The 21317-nt window shown below is 42.0% G+C and overlaps 1 long non-coding RNA gene and 1 pseudogene across 1 annotated transcript; both read right to left on the bottom strand.

Moving 5' to 3' along the window:
- Window positions 1-1669: 1669 nt before the first annotated feature.
- LOC146026569 (uncharacterized) lies at window positions 1670-16170 on the bottom strand. The gene is made up of 4 exons (XR_014454488.1): window positions 15479-16170; window positions 4898-5029; window positions 3577-3654; window positions 1670-3469 (listed from the first exon to the last, which is right to left on the bottom strand). It is a non-coding gene; the product is annotated as an uncharacterized LOC146026569 (long non-coding RNA).
- LOC146045087 (U2 spliceosomal RNA) lies at window positions 7317-7453 on the bottom strand (annotated as a pseudogene).
- Window positions 16171-21317: the final 5147 nt, after the last annotated feature.

Genomic DNA, 21317 nt, shown 5'->3' with positions numbered 1-21317 from the left:
TACAGGGTTATAACGATTAATCATAATGTACAATTAGAGATTGGGTTCACAGATAGTGCGCACTTGGTTGAAGTCAGCAAGTGTAATTCAGGGGTAGTTATGGAGGTTATCCCACAATACCTCAGTGATTTGAACCTTTCTTCTCATTAATCATAATGAACTACAGTGGATCAGTAATAAATTGGACAGCCATTTGGAGTCATCGGAGATTCTAGTTTATAACAGTTGGACAGTAATCTCAGCGGATCATTACACTACAGGAGATCATCATATAGGTTGAACTTGATGTACTAAAGTCTTTTTTCAACCTCAACCCCTATGTAACTATATAAAAACATAAATCAAGTCTCAGTGGGACAATAGATTTTAATGAGTTTTCAAAAAGGAAAAGTGCAAAATAACACATTGCAATAAATACATTTTCTCATCAATAGACCACATGTGAACATTAACTATAATAAATAAATACAAACGTTTATGTTTCCACTTACTAACCTCCATAGGAGGAAGAGAAAACTGTATGGGAGACTTTATACTATAATATAAAAAAAACTATTCAAAAAAACGCCTCTCATATACATACAGTATACTATATGATGTGATGGAAAGAGCCAAACAACATATAAAAACACTTAAAGTCATAAGTTAAGCTTTACTAAAACTGTATAACAACCAATGTTCAAATCAATGCTTAGCGCTGTATAACAATATGTGCAGTTTTGATCTGCACTTTTATCATACAAATGTATAAATATTCATAATGGTCATTTTGTCATAATGGGCCCGATTCAGACCTGCTTGCTCGGCTGCATGTGTTTGGAGCCCCAGGAGCAGGTTAACACCGCCCTGCTGAGCACATGGCCATCCGTGCCCCTGTGCAGGGCTGAGAACAGATGTGATTGGGTACACATGCGTTCCCTAGCGCCCGCACAGAGGAAAAATCATTTGATGGTTACTTACCATAGAATGATTTTTCCACCTCTCCCTGGCACTTGCAGCTGCTGCATGACCCAGGAGTCATTTGGCGGCTGCACGGATTTAAGCGGGTTTGGGGTGCAGGCAAAGGAGCACCTGCGTTTGGCTGGGCACTCCCAGCCTTTCTATGGGCACACCCACCATTTTTGTGGGTAAGCCCATGAAACGCCCGGGGTTCACCCCAGCATGCACCCCGCCTGTCAGAGCGCATTGGCAAGGGAGGAATTTTCCGAAGGTGCATGAAGCCGGGCTCCCCGCGTTTTACCGATAATGAGCATTTGCAGTAGCCGCACCATCGGACAGGGGTCGTATTCGGACCTGTACGTGCTGGGCTAAATCGGCCCCATTATGTGAGGCTAATGATTTTCTTTGTCCATTACTTTTTACATATCAGCTGTACTGTACCTTACTGTTATTAGAAAATGGTTACAACATATGCCAAACAAGGTGATACTTTCATATATGGAGAACCTTCATATTAACTGCAATTATTACACTGAATACACAAACACAAAATAAGTCTAAGGGGCTGATTCAGAGATGGATGCTAAGCCAAAAGCCACAGGAGGCATCTTGTGTTAAAAGACACCCACTGACAGCTTCTGTGATCCTCTGCTGTGTCCGAAGCATCAGATAGGGGATCTGATGCTTCGGACACAGCAGAGGATCACAGAAGCTGTCAGTGGGTGTGACTATCGGACATCTGAGTAGCTCTCAGGTTACTCCAGATATCTGGGAAAAACATGTTGCCGCTGCGAGTGAAGCTGCAACTACTTCATGCACAAATGCCAGGATCATGCCAATCCATGCTGAGACTTTCAGACACAGCAAGCAACTCTGCAGCTTCAAATCTGCCAATGGGCAATGAGCCTCCTGTGTATTAAAGGTCCATTAATCTATGAATCAGTCCCTAAATTACAAAGAGTCACCCGAGTTCTAACAAGCTTGAACAATAATACCAAAGTAAATTAAACATAATAAATTAGATAATAATTTAAATATATTAAGAAAACATAAATATAACTGTGTTTCTTACAAAATTGGAATAATTCCCACCAGACACGGGAGGGTAATAAATAAACAGATAGATAAATACACAAGTCACAAATTAGGAAGTGGTGACATTATGTCGGCACAGTATTACAGTATACAGATTAAGGATCTGATTCAGAGTGGGAGCAAGCAAAAAGGTGCAACCTTGCGACTGGACAAATCATATTACAATGAAAAGGTGCAAATACATCCATTTCATTATATTATTATTTGTATGAAGGTTAAATACTGGTTGGTTTTGATTTAATTTAGTAATACTGTAATCTAGAATTAGGCTCATAGAAAAATCTGTACATTTTGCCAAAGTGCAAACGTGCTCCTTTTTTGCTTTGCTCCCAATGCTAAATCTTTTACATCAAATTGTCCATCCATGCAGACTCAGAGTAGATTATACTATATGTAATATTAAACGTATCTAAAAGATGTTCCTGGATTATTATTTTTTTCTGGATCTTCTAAAACATTTTAAATATATTTCCTTTTTGCTTCTTATGTTTGATTCTTTGCCCAAAAAGGATCCATTACCCCAACTTTAGCCCTTGCTCATGGATTGAAAGACATTTGTATCTGTTAAATTCAATTAGTTTTAATACAAATAATATATTTTGCATTTCTAGACTGAAATACTGTAAAAAAAATTGTAAAAGGAATTCTATTTAAAATATGCATTGGTCATACAGTACATATGCTAAGGGGAATATTCAATTAGCTCTGTTAATGTAACGGAGGTGAAAAATAGTTGGAGCTATTCAATTACAGGCCCTTTTACGCGGCACACAAAAAAAACAGCTATTTATAGAGGATTTCTTTTTTGGGGTTTAAAAAATCCATGTTAATTGCACCTTAGAGCTGCCTTTAGGCTAATTGAATAATCCCAGGGAGCAATTAGCCTGTGGTAAATTACAGCAGCTGTTTGATCACCCCCCCCCCCCCCTAAATATTATAGTGTTATAGAATTAAATTAAATCTTTCTTATTCTCATGTATTGTACACAACTATTATTTAACCTGTGGCATCTGCACAGTTTGTAAGGATAAAGCCTTTTATTTCAGAAGTTGAATTTGCTTATTTTTATCTTTAGGCAGCTGGCTTTAGCCATTGCTGATTGTAGCCTCTACAGGTATGAACATGTAATAGGCTAGTAGTAAGAGGTAAAGCACATGCTAATGGCTGACTTAGAATATGCTGCCTATGTTTTCTATGGAAACCTAGTAGTGCAAAGGGATCCGGGAGACTTTACACAAGAAATGGAATAAACCATGAACAAAGGGCTACACAGCCGAATCACGGATAACGTTTAGCACTTCCTGGGGTTCTAAGGTGGACAGTACAGTACATGTAGGTAATCAGTTTACACATGAAAAGTTGGCTGATGGCAGATACTGGAGGATGACAGGAAATTTTTTTCTTCTGGGAGATTTTAGGGTTTCTGAGATATAATCTGTGAGTAGAAAAGAAGACACATTACCAACTGATATTTTAAATGATATGCAAAGAATAGTAGACAATGCAACCTGGACTGTGGCAATAATACCCTGGTACACTTACCTGCTGCAACAGCAACTCCATATGGTCCATGAATTCCTTTGGTCTGTGCATGGTGTAATTAGAACAGGGAATACAGTCCTTTAAATTAAAAGGAACAATAATTATGTTATTGCATGTTATTTTAAACACTTTGCTAAATAAAAATAAATGGCAATAAACTGTGTTACCATCAAGGTGATAGAAGTGCTTTGTTAATAGTCTAAGATATGAATGATTTGGAATAGGTAAGAGTTCTCCCATGGCTTTCCTGGTATAATAATATATACCATATGCACTAGATAAACTTCATAAGTATACTCCCCCCCTCAACCAGCAGCCTATCCCTAAATCCCTAACCTTCTCTGCCTCCCCCCCCCCCTCTTAGTGTGTGTGGGTGTGGAAGTACCATTGGTGCAGTAAGTGCACCAATGGATTAAGGGTCCCACTTCTGGCCAGACCAGCAGTAAGTTATCCCCTGACCATTTTGGCCAGGGCTGGGCAATTGCGGCCCTCCAGATGTTGATGAACTACATATCCCAGCATGCCTTGCATCAGTTTCAGCATGGCCACATAGCAAAACTAATGCAAAGCATCCTGGGATGTGTAGTTCAATTGCAATTGCCCAGCCCTGATTTTGGCCAATGTCAGATGAGCTGCCCAGAGTAGAGTGTGGGGTGGACCCTATTGCCTGAGGGACCTGCCCTTTACCTTAGGAAGGCACAGCTGACCTTTTCTGTGATAGAAGAGTCCTGCCAACTATCAGTACTATTGATCACAGCTACATACTGCCTCTAAATCACAGGTTCTTAGAGTCGGTCCTCAGGACCCCATGTGATGCATATTTTGCAGGTCTCCTCACAGAATCAAGTAAAATAATTAGCTCCACCTGTGGATCTTTTTAAATGCCTCAGTGAGTAGTTAGTGCACCTGTCAGGTTACCTGGAAAACGTGAACTGTGTGGGGTCCTACATAATAGACCACTGTACATATTTTCCATTCACTGCTGTCTGTGAATTAAAGGCAGCTCACATCAGGAAAGGACAGGGGCTCCTGTCACAAACAGAGTAGAGACCACTGTGTTCCTGCCCCCACCAAGGTACATGCCCCCTGTTCTCCACACTGTGCAGGACATTGTTGCTGTACCGCTGCCACCCACTGCACTGTTACAGCCCGATAATCAAAACACTGTCAGGGCCAGCGGCTATGTCTCGAACGGAGCAGTACTCGAATTGCTCCATCGGGTGCCATCTATTGGCAGTAGGCAAGCACAACATTTGAAGCAGCATTATATAGGATATTGACATGTTATTATATGTATTTTGTTTCACTAACATAACCTCACCTTTTTCTCATGAAGTTTGCTCAGCTTCAGTTGTTTAACCAAGTTAAAGTATTTTTTACTGTGTCCATTTGCTTTGTGTAATTTGGAAACTTGCCATCTGAAACATGTTACCGCAGAGCCTAGACACTCGTGCTGAAAACAAACAGTAGGGTCAGGATTATATGATAAAATAAAAAGCACTTTATGTAATATAAATAAAAAAAGGAAACTTAGATTCATATGGGAGGGTGCATCATAGATCACTTTTTGCATGCAATGCATACTGACACTTATGCAATCGCAAAGAGCAGCTCTCCCCAATAGACAGGGGACACTGTTAGGGATCTGATTAGATTAATTTCGGTGTACAGTGTTAAAGAAGACCATAGGCTTCGGTTAAGTAACATACTGGGTCTAAGCTTGGTACGTATAAGAAATGCGGCCAAACTGCATTTTTGGAGGTTTACGTTTGATGCACACAAGAAAGAAAATAATGTCTCTGTGTGCACCACACAGAGACATTCTTTTCTTTCTGAATAAATAATTTTAAAAATGTCCTACAGTATTTGTGTTTTGATGGCAGTCTGCCCTCTAGTGGTTAGAATATGCTTTGTAGAACAATGTACCAGCAAAATTGCAGTAAATATTGCCACAAAATGAACCAAATCAGTGCAGCATGTAATAAAGTTTATTCCATGGGCCAAATGTAATGGTCACCGAGTTCGGCAACCGTGTGGGATGCCGGCTGAACCCTTCTTTTCTTTATAGGGGCAATCATTTACAAGGCATGGTTTGGCCTTGTAAATGATTATCCCTTTTAAAAAAAAAAAAACAAGTTCGTCCGGGATTCCGCACAGCCCCCGAACTCGGAGGCTGTTACAATTCGGTGCCATATGTCTATTGTATTGCTAGCACATGATGTAAATCAATTTATTTATTTATTTATTTATTTGCAGTTTCTTATATAGCGCAGCAGATTCCGTTGCGCTTTACAATAGTAGACAGTGATAAAACAAACTGGGTAACAACAGACAGACTTGGAGGTAAGAGGGCCCTGCTGCAAGCTTACAATCTATAGGGATATAGGAGGGAAACACAAGGACAGGCACCAGTAATAGCATAGCAGTCCCACCAATTTACGAGTCTAGAAGGGAAGCTATATAATACATAAGTACCTCAGAGGGTTATGCATGTAGAACTTAAATATGATAGGCTTGCCTGAGGAGGTGAGTTTTCAGGGAACGCTTGAAAGTTTGGAGGCTAGTGGAGAGTTTTATTGTGCGTGGAAGGGCATGAGTTTGAATTTGAAGAAACTCAGGGAGCCCGAGGTGTGCTCCCACCACCACCAGTGACGTGACTAAACGCGTGCACAGGGGGCAGCCGTACGAACGTGTGGGCCCTCTCCCAAAGGAGAAAGGCCCCATGGTTCCCCTGACCCCCCTCAACCATAAGGCCGAGGAAGGGAAAAAAGGGATCGGTGGGTCCTCTTCGCCGAAGCTCAGAGGGACCCGCGTTTCCTCCACCCCCGGAAGGGTTTCGGACGGTGGGTCCTCCGCAGCCCGTGCTTTGGAGAGACCCGACTTAGGCTTCCCTCCGCCTTGCGGCTCGGGGTTGCCCTCGAGGGAACCGGGACTCTCCCCAAAAGGTGAAGAGTCCCAGTCACGTTTGGGGAACGGAAGGCCTGTTAGGGACAGCCGCACTACCCAAATGAAAAAACGTGACAAACTAACGAAAAACGTGAAGTGCAAAACGTGCAAATCATAAAAAGAAAAGAATAAGGCCCTAGCCAGAAGGCCGGGGGGGGGGTGTGAAAAATTGTCCTACCCCATCCAAAAGGACAGGGTAAGGACGTGAAGCGCTAACCTAAAGGGAAGTGCGCAGTGCAAGTGCCATTCGTGCAAGGTGACTTGGGATCACCCGTGCATGTCCGGCACCCCCGAGTTTCCCCGGGGGCACAGTGCAGCCTCGGACTCCAGGCAGCCGACCCTTCAGCGTCCGACCAAGCTTTTCTCCGTCTCACCAGCAGGCATTTTCCAGCCCCTGGCATGGGAATGGGTACTCCACTGGGCCTTTCGAAAGACTCCCTTAGGGGCTGCACCCCCTCCGGAAGAGCAATCTACTCAGTCCCAGTGTTTCTCCGCTCCCAGGGTTAAGGTACTAAGCTGGGCCTTTCGCGGTCTCCCCATCAGAGGCTACGAACCTCTGGAACAGGAGCCATCTACTCAGTCCCAACCTTTCTCCGCTCCCTGGGATTGGATACTAGACTGAGCCTTTCGCTGACTCATCCTTCGGGGGCTACAAACCCCGTCAAGAGAGTCAAACTACTAGGCCCAGTGTTTCTCCCCCCCTCTTACCAGTGGATTTACGGAAACAACACCTCCTACCAAAGGCAGAGGTGAAGATACTTAGTGAGACTTTTCACTACTCCCGGGAAAAAACAGAGGGGTCCCACACCCTCCGCCCATCAGAGCAGCTACTCAGTCTCACCTTTCTCTATTCTCTGCCAGAGGCCAGTCCATACCCAACTGATAAGAACAGATACTACACTTGATCTTAGCCAAAAGGCCGAGAAGCGATTGTGCGTGGAAGGGCATTCCATAGGATAATTTATTAGGTAGAGTACAAATGTACAGCTGCTGTTTCCACTGTTTATTGTAACTGGTAAATCCCCTTTCCTTTATATGGTGGAGATTTATCAAAACTTGAATAGAGTTAAAGTAGAGAGAGATAAAATACCAACCAATCAGTTTCTAATTGCTATGTTACATGCTGTGTTTGAAAAATGGCAGTTAGCGGGCAGATTGGCTGGTAAATCATTTATCTCCACTATATCTCTCTCCAATCTTTGATAAATGTCCACATATGTGCGCTGTCCGTAACAGCATGTTCAGCTAAATGGTCACATTTCCTGTGTCCGTATTCTACAGCAGGTAGAATGTACATACGTTTACTGGTTACGGTCTACATGGTATACAGTGTCTACGTAGACAGTCAATAGGCAGCACCAAAATGTCAACATGCAAATGGTCAACATAGACAAAAGATTGATTCAAGCTAAAGGTCGACATGGAAATGGTCGACACATGAACAGTTTGACATTCGTTTTTCATGTTTTTTTGTGTCCATTTGTACATTTCATCATGTGGGCCCCCAAGTAGTGTACCGCATACCCTCATGTGGCCCCCAATTAGTGTCAATCTTCACACGCCATCCTCCAGACCAGATGACTTTGCTCTGCTACACTTCACCATTCCCAATTGGAACCCACATGGACAGGAAACAGGAAAGTATGAAAAATTCCACACAAAAAAAAAAATTCAACATTTCCATGTGTGGACAATTGCCATGTCGACATTTTGCTTGTGTCACCTGGTTGTCTATTTGCATGTCAACCATATAGTGTCATCCTACTGACTGTCGACCTACTAATCTAAGAATAGAAAGGGGCTTCATGTACTGTCAGTGTCTGACATCACGGCTATGACTTTACTCTACAGTTTCAGTCACACAGTGTGGAAAGAGCAGTGAAACTTCAGCACCTGAGTGAGCAAAAAGTACTGGCAAACCATGCAACTTGCTAACCACAACAGACCCACAAGTAGTGTTTGTCTCTTACAGTTTTATGTATAGAAACAAGCACAATAGGAAACATCACTCAGAGGTGAACTCCAAAACTGTACCAGAGGAAGTGTATCTTACACGCGTTCAGCATGACTCCAGTTATACTGTATAGTAGTCTTATCGAGCACATTAAAATGACACAAGCTTTTATATTCAGACGGAAAAGAACTGATTATAAAAATTTATTTTGGATAGAATTTAGTAATGTATATTATAAAATAATTCTGATTATAAATGCTGCACTGTAAATCCACAAAAAAATTCCTAGTGTGCGCAAGCATACATGGCTAATAAAGTTGATTTTATTCTATTCTATTCTATATAATATATAATGCTTAAGTTGTGTGCCCCATACGTACAATTGATTGTTTATTCTGTATTTACATACCTCCCAACTGTCACGATTACAGCAGGACAGTCCCGATTTTCGGGTCCTGTCCCGCTGTCCCACCCGCGGCAGGCATTGTCCCGCTGCGGGGGTTGGCAGTTGGGAGACCCCCCAATCTAATAGAATAGACGCTGTGCGCATGCGCACAGCGTCTATTCTAGTATGAAAATGAGGTTGCGGCTAATTAGCATAAGCCACACCCTCATTTGCATACGCCCCACCCCCTTTTTGGGCGCTTGCGTGGCTTTGTATCTGTAATGGACCACTGCACTAGTTGTACACATTATTCTAGCATGGACTTTTCGCATAAACCCACTTAAAACTGACAATAGTCCAGCGCTCTTCTGTTTAGAATGTTGACAGTAACCTTGTTGACTTTCATAATGTCAACATTAGAATGTCGACATAGTTCAAACTATCAATGGACACCATGATGACATCTTTACAATGTTGACATTGTGAGGGTGCCAACAGTTATGGTTTTGACACCATAATGGTCAACCAATCATACCCTATCCTCTGTTCTGCTGTCATGGTTCAAGAACTCTGCAAATACACAGCGATTTTGGTAATGCATGAGGAGGTCGGGGAGAGGGCATTTAAATAAAATTGCTGTGTGTGCAATTAGACCAACATGGGAAGTTGCTATCTCTGGACCTTATAAAGGGTTCAAGGCATTTGAGAAAAATGTTGTCAAATCTTGTCCAGATGCCCATTAGTACAATAACATGGTAATATTGTGAAAACACCTATTTTTTTTTTAAACAATATTAATAAATACAGGCCTAATTCAGTATGGAGCCAAGGGTGTAACTACCATAGGTGCAAGAGGTGCAGCTCCTATGGGGCCCAGAGCTGAAGGGGGCCCATCTTTACTGTATAAGTAATATGTTTTACATACATTTATCACCATCAGTTGCTAAATAGGGGGCCCTTACAAACTTTTGCTATGGGGCCCATGAATATCTAGTTACGCCTCTGCATGGAGCAATACTTACAGAATTTGCAAATGAATCGAATGACTGCATATGTGTACCGTTCGCATTGCCCATGCACAAGGGGAAGTAGACTGAAAATGCAATGCAGCTGGAGCTTGACTCGACTGACAGAAAGCTGGCATTTGGGGGCAAAGACCTGCGGTTTTCTGGGTGTGTACAAAAAAACGCAGGTGTGCCCAGCTATTTTTGGGGAGGGTCTGTGACATCAGCTTTGACCACTTTCAACTCGCCTCAGTTGCATATAAGTGGCATCCTCAGGCCTACTCACCTTTGCACAGATGGCAAAAGACTCTGGGCCAGATTCTCTAAGCTTCAAAAGTGATAAAATGGAGAGTCATAAACAGCCAGCCAATCACCTCCTACCTGCCATGTCACAGACTGTGTTTGAAAAATTTCAGGCAGGAGCTGATTGGCTGGCTGTTTATCACTCTTCATTTTATCACTTTTGAAGCTTGATACATCTGGCCCCATGGAGAGAACATGCAAACTGCACACCAATATGGCTCTGATAGGAATCAATGGCATAACCTCAATACTGTGAGGGAGCAATGTAATCACTGCACCAATATCCAGTACTGCATACACTCCAGACAGGAAAGCAGCACAGGCAGAATCTGGCCCTCAGTGATGTTCCAGGATTTGCATATATGTATCTGCGAGTGGATAGCGATCTGCATTGTATTCGCATATTTGCACATGGTGTTTTCTGTTTCTGTCTGTAGTGCGACTTTCTACTCACAGACAACTATAACTTCTCAGATTAGTAAACTTTGCTGAATTAGGCCTTATGTCCATATGGTATACGGTTCGTTAAGTCGACACTATTAGGTCAACATGCATTGGGTTGACCACTGAAGTTCGACAGGGCTTAGCTCGATGCATGAAATGGTTGACATGACTAAGGTCGACAGCCTCAAAAGTTCGACACAAGCATTAGGTTGACAAATGTTTTGCACCTTTATTTTGAGCCAACATGTCGGTATTTCGTTCCCTACCAGCCACTAGGGCATGGAGGGAGAATAAAATAGTGCGCAGAGTGCAACAATCCATGTGCAGGGATGCGGTGCACCAATACGGTTTACACTGCCCTGTCTACCTTCATTGGTCGACCCAATGCATGTCGACCTTAATTTGGTTGACCCAATGACCCATACCCCTCCTTATTTTAGTTTTATCATCATTGTTATTCCAGGATTGCCTATTTTATAGCTGCGGCGACAACAACGTGACTGCTGGGGGGGCATTGGGGACTGTGAGACTGCATGCAATCCGGGAGGTTTTCCCCCCTTTCCGGGCCAGGAGGGGGACTCAATTTCCGGGGCCATTCCGGGAGGGTGGCAACACTGTGTCATTCAGACTTCTCTCACTATGTTTTCAGGTCGATTTTGACAGGTGGACTTGCTTAGTAATTTCCTTTGCCGTCTCTGGGGAAATGGGTGCTGCTAACAAAGTAAAACTCCTTTGAAACCACAAGTTTTGTGTCATGAGATTATTTTACAGTAATTGAGATGGAAAATATGTGCATTATGGCATATTTTTCCATTAGAACAAAATATCTACCAGATTCACAAAGAAAGTAAACATGCAAAATAACCGACGGACTGCCTGCAATGCGCATTACATTTTTCTAAGGGTTACCTAAGGGTTTCTGTCTAGAAAATGAAAATCTGATTGATTGCTATGTTTCATTTTTTGGAAGCTTTAATAAATGTACCCCTAATAGTCTCAGGAATCATGGAAGCACAACACATTATCCATAGTGCAGCATAGGCTGATCAGACAAGACATCAAGGCAGAGGCATAACTACCATTGGTGCAGCTGATGCATTGCACTGGGGCCCCTGGGGACTAAGGAGCCCACTGCTGCTTCCTGCCATGTTGCATATTATTAATTTAGGATGGGGTGGATGAGGGGGGGCCTAAATTATATGTTTGCACCTGGGCTCATTACACACAAGTTCCAACACTGAATCAACGCTAATGCTGTGTACACACCTACAGATTTATCTGTCTGATGGGAACAAAAATCTGTCTGACGGGAACAAACATCTGGCAATCGTATGAGAGAATATCATACTCAACCATTTGCTCCCAAATTCTGGAAAACAAACAATAGTAATTCAGATAAATTGGTTAGAGTAATTCGATTTATCAAATTAAACCAAACAATAATTTTTTATCCATTTTCCAGTATTTGGGAGCAATTGATCGATTGTCATTTTCTCCCATACATTTCCAGATTTTTGTTCCCACCAGACAGATACTGTAAATCTTTGTGTATGTATCCAGCTTATCTGTTAACCACCAATAAGTGAGAAATCAGATTTTCATCTAGAAACATGAACTTTCCTTTTCTGCATTTTCCTTACACTAATATACTGTGCAGTAACATATCTCCCAACATGACCCATTCCAGGAGGGACACAATGCTGTTTCTGGACTTGCCTATTAATTTATGATTGCCATCACCTGTATTAAACAGGCTAACTGACAAGAAAGGCATTTTACCACAGGTGATGGTGATCATAAACTAAGAGGGAAGCCCAGCAATAGATCATTTAACCCCTTCAGTGGCAATCCCGAGAATTTTCCGGGCTGCGCCTCAGTGCCCAGTCTGGCAAGCTTGGAAAATTCTCTGGATTTCCACTGTTTGGAGCCGGGCAGCGCTGCTGAGTTCACTCACTGATCTCAGGCAGTGTCGCGCTGCCCGGCTCTCTCCCCTCTGCGCCGCCTCCTCCTCCCTCCTCCTCTCCCTCCCCTCCGGGTTTCTTATTGAAGTCCCCGTCGCCAGCTTATGACAAGCTGGCTGCCGGGGACAGGGACGTGGCACGGGGGGCGCAGGTCCGGGCAGCCGCTGATTGACAGTGCAGCGGCGCTGCCCGGACCTGGGGAGGTAGTGGTGGGGTTTTTTAAGGGAGCGCTCCCCATAAAAAAACTCGCCCAGTGGGAAGCGCAACCCCCCAAAAAAAACACCACTGAAGGGGTTAAGGTGCCCATACACCAGGCTTGTCCAAACTGTGGCCCTCCAGCTGTTGTGAAACTACACATCCCAGCATGCCTTGCCATAGTTTTATCATTCCCTATTAGCTAAACTGTGGCAAGGCATGAAGGGACGTGTAGTTTCACAACAGCTGGAGAGCCACAGTTTGGACATGCCTGCCATACACGGTGCATTTTGTAGGTGCGATGCACGCTCCTGCGCACATACCATCACACAGTTCAAAAAAGTATGTGCTGCACATAGGGCCTTATTCGAGTTCACTCTTTCAGACAAAATCCTTCTTAGATGGACAAAACCATGTGCACTGCAGGGGGGCAGATGTTACTTGTGCAGATCTAATTAGATTTGGGTGGGGTTTTACTTCAAAGTGAGATCTATATTGCAGTGTTAAAATAAAGCAGTCAGTATTTACCCTGCAAAGAATCACCAAAAAATCACCAAATCTATTTCCATCTGTACATGTTACATCTGCCCCCCTGCAGTGCACATGGTTTTGTCCATCTAAGAAGGATTTTGTCAGAAAGAGTGAACTCGAATAAGGCCCATACTTTTTGAACTAGTTTTGGATCACTTTGCATGCAATGATCCCACAGTGTATGGGCACCTTTAGGGCCAGATGTATCAAACTTCAAAAAGTGATAAAATAAAGAATGATAGACTACCAGCCAATCAGCTCCTACCTGTAATTTTTTAAACGCAGCCTGTAACATGGCAGATAGGAACTGATTGACTGGTTGAAGATCACTCTCCATTTTATCACATTTTAATGCTTGATACATCTGTCTCTCCTGGAGATGCTCATGTGGAAGGTATGCAGTAACAAATGACAGAAACAGCGGACGTGAACAAACAGGTTATGCAGGTTATGTTAATGTGTGTCAACAAGCACAATATAAACTTTCATGGTCGCTAGGGTTACCACCTAGTCCCTTTAATTCCGGACACATGTTAATTACACAGGTTCTGTGGCAGTTTAAAATCAGGTGAAGTGGAGTCTTGAAGTCAGCAAGCCACAGAACCTGTATAATTAATATGTGTCCGGAATTAAAGGGACTAGGTGGTAACCCTAATGGTCGCAGATTTATATATGCCCCAGTTTTTATGTATGACCTCTTATCTCTGCTGTCCGGCAACTCTGTCTAATTGTAGTGACAACAAGACAAGTCATCGCTAGTAATTCTAGTAGCATGACATCCCCTTTCACCAGTACAAAATGCTCTGTTCCTGGATTTCTCACTGAATTTAGGACAGCTGTCATCTGTGTAGACTTTAATCATCATTAATTATGTTATCAGAGGTGATGTCAATCACAAATTCAATGGTAAGTCCAATAGCAGAGCATTTTATACCTGGTGGAAGGGGCCATGATGGATGGTCTTTATTTGTTGCAGTGTACAGTATTTGTCTTCTTTAGTAACACTGGTCCATACTTCCCTACCTGTCTCTCTCCATGAGGGAGAAAATGCTCTGCTCCTGGACTTCCCTGGTACTGTATGATTGCCATCACCTGTGGTGAGGTAGGTAATTGATAAGAATGGTGTATCCCCACAGGTGATGACAATCATACATTACCAGGGAAGTCCAGGAACAGAGCATTATCTCCCTCATGGAGAGGGTCAGGTAGGCAAGTATGCACTGGGCTATTTATAATAAATATATATTTATAATCTAATTACATATACTGCATCCTGTTAATAGTTTGTATTAGTATCCCCCATGAATCCTTGGCTAATCTCTAGACTGAGAAGTGCCACAGTGGCTGATCGGCGTGTTTAGTCATGTAATGTGTCTCTAGCTCACTCCATCTCATGTTCTGCGGTTAACGTAAAGCCTCTAACATCCTATTTGAATATTTTCACTCCGACGTTTTAAAACAGAAAAGAATGTACTCATGCTTATGATTTGTGTTTGTGGTTCTGTTTACTGCATGTGCGCTGCTAGAAAACTATTACTCATTACACACATTTCTGTTTTGTGATCATATCAGGCACTAAAGGAATAAAAGTGCTCTCTTATGGGGCACTCTCCTAAGACACAATGATCTTCTGTGGGCAAAGTCTGTGACTGAATGAATAAAACGCACAGGTAATATAATAGGCCTATTGTATAATATAGACTATTGTTCTGTTCCTCTAAGGAAAAGTAACTTAAACAATAATCATTTTCAGAATATGTAATAAATGTATTTTTCTGACATTGTAGATGTTGTAGCAAGAATACGTCTGTAGTAGATTATAGTCAAATATGTTTGCAGCTTATTTTTGAAAATGATTCTTGAAATGCATAATGTCCCATCAGATGGACAATAACCTTTGACCTGCTCTAATATACTGTAGCAGTATGTGTGTGGGTGACAGTTTCTTACTGTGACTCACATGTTAGCATTCGATTAAGGATTATTACTCCAAAAATAGAAACACATTCTAAACATTCACTTTCAAGTTTGTAAATATGTAATATTATATACTATTACGTAAGTCAGTGATTGTGACAAGTCCATCGGATAATTGCAACGTGTAACTTTGTTCTGTATAATACGGCTGCAGATGAATAATAATGTTACCAATAAAGGTTTATGCTTACACATAGCTTACCTTGACATCCGATGGTACATGAAAAGAATGTGGGTGCTAGACAAATAAAGAGAAAGTGGCGTTATAGTTTGTTTGCCAATACACACAGAGCAGTAACAATCTTTACATGTATACTTACAGTATTATTTATATGTTGAATGATCGCTTGGGCAACTTTGAGCAATTCCCTGCAGCGATTAGGGCTTGGTAAATCTGCATGTAACAGAGCAGTTACTGCCAGCAGACACATAGAGCACAGTAACAGTTTCCCCATGGTCTATGAATATTGCTGTTGCTCACTGAATCCTAATCTTTGTTTGATTTCAGATTGACAATTTACCAATTTATTTGTTAGTGCCTAAACTACAGATCCCGCCCATTTCTCGTGGAAAGCTTTGCAGGATGGATGATGAGTAATCGTTTTTTCTTTTCCGCTGGCTAGGTGTACGTCTGTTGTTGTATGGGGGTGGTAGGAGGGGGATAGGTGGTTATGCTAATCTGTCCATTGGCCTGGAAAAATTCCAACATCTAATGCAAGCACAGAAATTCTCCTGACTCAGGTGGGGTCAGGTGACCCAGGGGCTATTGGCAAGTCATCTCCCTTACTCATATTATGTCAATACGTTAAATGGGCAAATATTATACATGGTGCTCTAATTACTGCAATATGGATATGTAATAAAAAGGTAGCTATATCTGGATTCAGTACATTATTCTAGTTTCATCATTTTATGATAACGAATCCCAACATAAAGCTAATTATAGTTTTTTACCTACTTGTTTTATACATTTTTGTATACATGTTTTTCAGTATACTGTATGTAAATAAATTTGTTGTTGTATCTCAGCACCCGTGTCACAAAATATACCTTTTCTCAGTATCACTTATATGGTTTAAGGGAAACCATATTTTGTTCGGACTAAGAGGCAGCCACATATAGGGCCTTATTTTGGTTCATTCTTTCTGACAAAATCCTTCTTAGATGGACAAAACCATGTGCACTGCAGGGGGGGCAGTTGTAACATGTGCAGAGAGAATTAGATTTGGGTGAGTAATTTTGTTTCTATGCAGGGAAAATACTGACTGCTTCATTTTTACACTGCAATATAGATCTCACTTTGAAGTAAAACCCCACCCAAATCTAATTCTCTCTGCACATGTTACATCTGCCCCACCTGCAGTGCACATGGTTTTGCCCATCTAAGAAGGATTTTGTCAGAAAGAATGAACCAAAATAAGGCCCATAGTGCGCAGGCAGGAATATCCAATTTTTTCTCTAATTATAGTTTTTATCTATGGGTTCTGTTCAGTGTTGTATGGAAAATACATTCTCTGTTGCCAATTTGTAGGCAATGGTTGTGTGAAATGATGCTAAAGCCGCAGCCACCAGGATTTGTATGGAGGCAGCCACCGGCAGCTTTGACAATTCCTGCGACTGCATACAAAGAAGCAAAATCTGTGGCCGATCAGTTGATTATCAAAATTCTAACTGTCCCTGTGTTCACACAGCATAGCCGCAGGCTGTAGGACCCTGGAGACATTGTGGCTGTGTACAGGATCACAGGTGCAGCCTCAACCATACCTGCCAAAGTGTGGTCTGTCTTTTTACCTCCATTATGCAGCCACATTGTAGTGTAGTCTAAAAGCAGATTTTCACCTGCATTGACAGTCTGCTGCGACTGTAAGGCTGCAGGGAGCTGCTGTCATCAGCACATATTTGTACTGGCCTCAGGTTTCCTCATAACTGGCACAGCCAAAGGAACTATCCCTAAATAAAATACGTGTCCCAATGTGATATCAAAAAGCTGCTTTTTTTCCTCTTAAATTAATATGACATGGATTAACAGAATAATAAAACCACAGATATCACCAATGAAGTACACGAAGGGGTTAAAATGATTGTAAAACTACCATTATGCCAAACCTATAGGAAATTCTCTTGGAAATCTATTATCTCAACTATATTAAATTCTAGTTATTTCCATAGGAAAATATAACTTTTGGGAGTTTTTAGTGTATTAGTGTATCATGATTAGTGTTTGCAGTAGGAAATTGCATATGTGTTGTAAAGTGTTTAACAAATGTGCTTTCCCTTATGATGACTGTTAGTACAGATTCTGCTACATCATTGGGAGATTTGTAAAGGTCCTTTTATGTCACTACCTCACCTAAACTTTTTGGTCTGAGGTGAGAATTACCATCCCAACCAAAATGAGCAATGCTTGCAGAGGAGGGCCTGCCATAGGAGGTGCTTGAAGGAACTCAGAGGGCATGCCCCGTGGTGGCAGGAGTCACACTGTCTTCTTCAGCATTGCAACAGTGGAGTAACAGAGGATACAGAGTACGTGAATTGTAGGCTTAAAACACATGCCTATTCATTTTTAAAATAGGAGTGTTAAACTTGACTCTCCTGTGTATTCGTTGGGAAATAAATTCAAAGAAAGCATTATTTCTTTATGTACAGTATTTCCTAATACTTTTTACCTGCTCAGATGTTTGCAAATACCCCCCTCCCCCCACACAAGCATAACCAGCCCTTGACTCTTTCAGCTTTAATGTAAACAGAAATAATGTATTTGTCTGAGGCTGAACATTTGTCCCACTACTATGTATATTAGTAGCCACTGGCAAAGGAGGTATGTAGACCTCCACAATTAACCAAATTGGAAAGAAACACAAAACTAAGTGGTGCTTAATAATACATAATACAGGTTGAGTATCCCTTATCCATAATGCTCAGGACCTCAAGCATGTTGGATAAGGGATTTTTTCCAGCGTTTGGAATTTTTTATTTTTTTTTACATACTCCCTTGGTCCACGGCAGCAATTGCATTAATCTTTAGAGGTAAAGGATGCATTGCGCGGGGAGGTCGGTGAGGTCATGATGTTACTAGCAATGCATCCTTTGGACCGGGGATACATCTAAAAACAAACCCGATGTCCTCCGTAGACGTTGAGGAACCATCGGGCAGCCGCTGAGTATGAAAAAGGGTGTGGGAAGAAGGGGGGAAACCCCCCGAATATTCTGAAAACATACAGCTTTTGGAGTATTTTGGTTTTTGGATATCCGTATAAGGGATACTTGGCCTGTAATCTGCAATTAGTAATACAAATATTTAAAATACACTATAATGAAAGCTCTCGGTGGATATGGATAGAAATGCATATGCATACATACGTTGAATTTAAAGATAACCATATAATGAACAATATGTATAATAGGTGCCGCATGATATATTAATAATGGCTCCCAGAATCTGACTACTGAAGTAATGGGCACATAACGGTAAAGTCCAGCACAACTAAATGTCTACTTTATAAAAAAAATCCAGGTGGCAGATGCACTGCGTATGGGTCATTGGGTCAACACATATTAGGTCAACATGCATTGGGTCAACCAAAGAAGTTCGATATGGCTAAGGTCAACAGGGTTGGAAGGTCGACAATGGCTAGATTGAAAGTCAAAAAGTCAACATGAGTTTTTTTTGTTCCGAATGTCAACATGGCCGACATGAACACTATCGAAGTGTGTGGCTTCCGGAGCCTGGTCTCTGCGTTTGATGCCACAAATTTTGTTTCAGCTGATATGGTCTTGAGAAAGCGGTGGAGCGTGGTGCTAAAACTTTGGGAAAGGCTGATCAAATCTTGGAGAGAGTTAAAGTACAAACCAACCTGTACAAATTCAAAAGTTTATTAGTTAGTGATTTATTTCTCTCTAAGTCATCTCCCTCTAAGAGGACAATTTAATAAGATGAGAGTTCTATTTCACATGGGATGTTCCTATGGGCAATTAATCAGAATGTACTTATTTATTTAGCACCTTCTAGAAGATAGTACATAGTATCTGATTGGTTGCCTATATCAACATCTCATCTGACCTAGAACTACTATCTTAGTAAATTTCCCTTTAAGATTTGATAAAATCTCAACCCCTGTATTTTTGTGGATAGCCTATCAAATTTAGCTTATGTCTGCCATCTACTGTCTCCAAGACTACAGCTCCTGCAAGTTCCAAGTCATGACTAATACCCTTTCAGCCTGCAACTCAGCACCCAGGTTATTTCTGCATCCACCCAGGTTGAGCTGCTGAGTGAAAGCACCACTAGCCAAATTCCTGGGTCGAGCAACCCGGCATTTCAACCTGGGTCACAATCAGGATTGAACATGGTTCTGATCCAGGTTGCTGTGCAGTGTGAATGGGTAACCGGGTCCATGGACCCAGGTCCTGTTCACACTATGGAGGTGGCAGTGCTTGGAGACAGCATCAGCTCCAAGCGCTGCCTCCTCCCGCTCCCCCGATGACATCTGACATCAGCGACCCGGGTTGCTGTGGGGAACTTAAACCTCGCAAATTCTGGGTCGCTCCTGGGATGGACCCGTGTTCAAATCACAGGTGCAAATGGTCATTTGTGGTCTGAAAGGAGTATAATAATGAGATGATCTGAATCAATAAGTAATGTTTCAGGGCACCAAGAAGGGTACATGATAATAATAATAATAATAATAATAATAATAATGAATAAATAAAGACAACTCAAATGAATAGTGGTAAAACTGATCAGATTCTGTGGGTATGTGGGCCAATAAATCTCTTAATCTCCTCACTATTGTGTGATATATGCTGAAGAAAATGTATTAGACATACTGGGTGAGATTTAATAGGATGATAGAATCAGAAAGTGAGAGATTTGGTGAGAAATCTCCAGTTTTTTTAAAGCGGCAATCATTTACACTGCAAAACCAGTTTGATTTTGCAGTGTAAATGATTGCCGCTTTAAAAAAACTGGAGATTTCTTACCAAATCTCTCACTTTCTGAATCTCTCATCCCATTAAATTTAACCCACTGTAACAGCACCTGACGAATGAATCCAATATTATACGTTTTATATGCTCATGGCATGTGGTTTATTTAAACGAGTCCTTTTCTGTTTTTACATTTTGTTAATAATTTATTTAGTCACTAGGCAACTGCCAAACTGTATCTCTATTATAGAAAAGCGGGGTACTTGTGTGTTATCACGGCGCCCCCTATATTGATCGCGCAATGTTTTTATCGCATCGCATTGCATGCCATACACCCGATGGCATGCAATGCGATGCAACGCGATTTTGGACCCCTATTCGATTAAAAATTGTATAAGCACCCTAATGGGTTCTTTTAAGCACCCTAATGGGTGCTTACAATGTTAAATGCACCCCCACGCCACCCCCCACTATAAACGTGAACCCGAAGCGTGGCGAGCGCAGCGAGCCCGCGAGGGGAGGCAGTACGCGTCCTACAACCTTTTCATACCCCCACTATCCATGTCGGCTTGGAGTTGATTTAATATAGTGTGGCGAGCGGAGCGAGCCACCAAGCCCGAAGCATGGCAAGCGCAGCGAGCCCTGCGAGGGGACGCGTATACCTGTGAAGTTAAGCGCGGCCCCTCGCAGGGCACGCTGCGCTCGCCACGCTTCGGGCTCGGTGGCTCACTGTGCTCACCACACTATATTTTAATCGCATCCCATCGCATTGTATGGCATTGTGTGCCATATACAATGTCATACAATTTTAAAATTGCATGACATTGTACAACATCGCGCGATATCGCATTGCATACCATCATATGCCTTATGGTATGCGATGCGATGGGCGCCGTGATTATACACAAGTACCAAAAGCGGTATCTGCGACAAAGAACATTTATATAGGTGTTTATTTTTGAATGATGGGGTTCTATTTATCTGCGCAAGAATAGAGCTGCCTATTCTCCTGGAGAAGGTCATGTTGGGAGTAAATGAACAGAAATCAAAAGAGGAAAGGAAAAGGTACCCAAAGATGAAAAGAAGTGAAGATGGACATCAGGACTGAACACCTC

The sequence above is a fragment of the Crinia signifera genome, chromosome 1, assembly GCF_055691185.1.
Source record: "Crinia signifera chromosome 1, ASM5569118v1, whole genome shotgun sequence".
NCBI classification, from domain to species: Eukaryota; Metazoa; Chordata; class Amphibia; order Anura; family Myobatrachidae; genus Crinia; species Crinia signifera.
Note: the sequence above shows the minus strand (reverse complement) of the source record. Positions and strands in the feature narration are given on the sequence as shown.